The sequence below is a fragment of the Peromyscus californicus genome, unplaced genomic scaffold (genome assembly GCF_007827085.1).
Source record: "Peromyscus californicus insignis strain IS unplaced genomic scaffold, ASM782708v3 Scaffold_5__1_contigs__length_169319896, whole genome shotgun sequence".
Classification (NCBI taxonomy): Eukaryota; Metazoa; Chordata; class Mammalia; order Rodentia; family Cricetidae; genus Peromyscus; species Peromyscus californicus.
The window spans coordinates 101,610,537-101,613,739 of NW_026294573.1; the positions used below are offsets into that span (position 1 = coordinate 101,610,537).

General features: G+C 41.1%; 1 protein-coding gene across 6 annotated transcripts in view; it reads right to left on the minus strand.

Annotated features, from left to right (window-relative positions):
• Window positions 1-3,203, minus strand: part of Ccdc180 (coiled-coil domain containing 180) — a 70,830-nt gene that overhangs the window by 64,409 nt on the left and 3,218 nt on the right. The gene's annotated exons all lie outside the window — the stretch shown is intronic.

Here is a 3,203-nt window from a genome sequence, read left to right on the forward strand (position 1 = left end):
GCTCTTTGGTCATGGTGTTTCGTTACAGCAATGGAAACCCTAACTAAAACACTTCCTAACTAAAGAAAATCCTGGTACAAATGGAACCACTGGGGAATTTTACCTTTGCAGAAGAACTAGCATCAATCTTTATCATCAAATAATTCCATCAAACAAAAAAGTAAAGAGCTTTGTCAACCTCTTTTTATGAAGCTAGTATTATCTTGATTCCAAATATAGGTAAAGAAGCAACAATAACAACAAAAAGAAAATTGTAGACCAAACTCCCCAAAGAACATGGGTCCAAAAGTTCTCAAGAAAATACTTGCAAACAGAATTCAAGAATACATCAGAAAGATCATTCACCGAAATCAAGTTGACTATATTTCAGAGATACAAAGACAGCTCAATCTATGTAAATTGATGTTATAAATTACATAAATGGACTTAAAGGTAGAAATCACGTGTTCATATCTCAATTATAAAAAACTTGGCAAAATCCAACATCCCTTCATAATTTCTAAGTGTCTTCCTCAACTTCTTTCTTTGATGTTTTAATGTCTTTGTTACAGAGTTTTTTCAAGTTTTGGGGTCTTTCACATTCCAAGGTACTTTTTTTTTCCTTTATGAATGGAATCCTGCCTGCCTTATTTCTTTCTTAGTGTGCTTGTCATTGTTATATAGCAGTGCTGCTGATTTCAATGTTGATTTTGTATCCTGCCACTTTGCTGGAAGTATTTATCACTTCTAAGAGTTTTCTGGTAGTCTGCTAAGTTGCCCTTGTTCCAGAGAATAGCCACACCCATGCCTATGGAGGTAGTACTAACTGGACTTATGGAGTTATATTTTCTAAAATATAAAAAGAACACATTGTGCCAATTAGTATTTATTGCCAACTTAACACAACTTAGTCTCTTGGAAAAAGGAATCCTCCATTAAGGGATTGCCCAAATCAGATTGACCTGTGGCTGTGTCTAGGAGGCATTGATGATTGATGCTCCCAGCCCACTGTGGGCATCGCCATCCCTTAAGCAGGTGGTTCTGGGTGGTATACAAAAGCAGGGTGAGCATGACGCAGAAGGAGCAAGCCTGTGAGCTGTGTTCCTTCATGCACTCTGCTTCAGTTTCTGCATCTAGGTTCCTGTCCTGCTTGAGTTCTTACCCTGACTTCCCACAGTGATATACTTTGACCTGGAAATAGAAATGGAAATAACCCCTTTTCTCCCTAAGTTACTTTGATCAGAATGTTTTATCACAGCAACAGAATGCAAACAGGAACATACACAAAGGCAGCAGGGAGAGATGTGTTGGGGGCATGTCTGAAAGGGGAAGAGGGGATGGGGGTGTGGGGGTACAATTAAGACAAAGATATACATATATGAGACTGTCAAAGAATAAATGAAAAATATATTTAAAAGAACCTTTCTCACCATAAGAAGAATGTGCTTACAGTCCACCTCTGACAGTAGTCTATAGTATAGAAATAGAGTCCATTTCATGTCGTATTTTCAATGCACCTTGGGTGTTTTCAGTTTCAATTTGGAGCTGGGTCATTGCCTGGCTCCAGGGACTCAACCTTGTTGGGGAATATTATTTTAAGGTGTGTTAATTTTTGTTTATGTTGCATTTGTTTAACTCTGTGTTACTATGCCTGTCTAAAACACCTGATTCTCTAATAAAGAACTGAACGGTCAATAGCAAGACAGGAGAAAGGATAGGCGAGGCTGGCAGGCTGAGAGAATAGAAATCTGGGAGAAAAAGAGGAAGTAGCCAGAGAAGGAGGAGGACTCCAGGGGTCAGCCACCCAGCTACACAACCAGCCATAGAGTAAGAAACAAAGAAAGGTATACAGGAATAGAGAAAGATAAAAAGCCCCCAAGGCCAAAGACAAACAGGTTATTTATAGTTAAGAGATCTGGTTAGCAACAGGCCAAGATAAGGCCAGGCATTTATAATTAAGAATAAGCTTCCATGGGTGCTTTATTTGGGAGCTGGGTGGTGGGCCCCCCAAAGTAAAAATAACCAACAACATAACCTGACTGGAGACAAGAGGAAATTTAAAAAAATGATAGACAGCCAACACATGGACAGAGAGCTGTGTGGTTGTCCAGGCTCTCAGATGAGAAACTACAGCACTCCAGAAGCTCGGCTTGTTGCAGAGAGTTGAGCAGAGAGACGGGATTATTGCATGCAGGCAAACAAGAAAGCAGAGTTCATGGTATACATCTGGATCAAGGAGACAAGTTTAGCTAATCCCATTAGGAGCCACCTCTGTAGGAGGGCAGGCTTCGGGCTGTAAATATCTGGAGGGAGAAGCTCTGGTGGACATTTTCTGCACACACTGTCAATACTTAAACTCAGCCCCCACAAAGAAGGTTTTGCAATCCCTCTGAGCCTGGGGCTGTAGGGTGGGGTCCTATGTCAACAACATACATTCACTCAGGATTTCCTCCATTCTCTAGAATTTGGGGATTTATCCAAATCACTGCTCTAACCATTCTTCTGTATGGTGAGCATGCACAGCCACTTCTACTTGGCGTGCAATTAATATTAGAATTTCTGTGTCAGAGTGTGTGTGTGTCAATCTCAGGAGCTACCTCCAAAGGTTCTGAAAGTGGCAACAGTTCACACACACCACAGTGTGTGCCTAGTGGTCTGTATCCTCACCCACACTTCGTAGTGTCACTGGACTTTATCCTAGCCATTATATGGTAGTATAGCATCATGGTTTTAATTTGCATTTTCCTGATGAGTAATAAAAGTAACAATATGGAACACAGACACACAGGCTTGCACACACACACTTGGATATTTCTGTGACATGAGATCTGTATTAGTGCCCTGTTACTGCAATAACAGGGATACTGAATTGAGATAGTGAATGTATGAAGAGAAAAGGTTTATTTGGGCTGATATCTTCAGAGGCTGCAGTCTGTGATGGAGTGGCCCATTGATTTTGGCTTCTAAGGAGAGTATCATGGTAGGAATGTCTAGTGAGCAAAAATACTCATCCCATCAGCTAAGAAAACAAAGAGACCTACAATATCCTTCAAGGTCATGCCTCCAGTGACTTAAGGACCTCCTATTAGGCACCACTCCCCAAAGGTTCCACACCTCTGCATGGTGCCGTCCCAGGGACCAAGGCCTTAACAGGTACCTGGGCCTTTGGGAGACTGTAGCACAAATCCTAATTGGTCTTAATAATAAAAACCCAGAGCCAGACA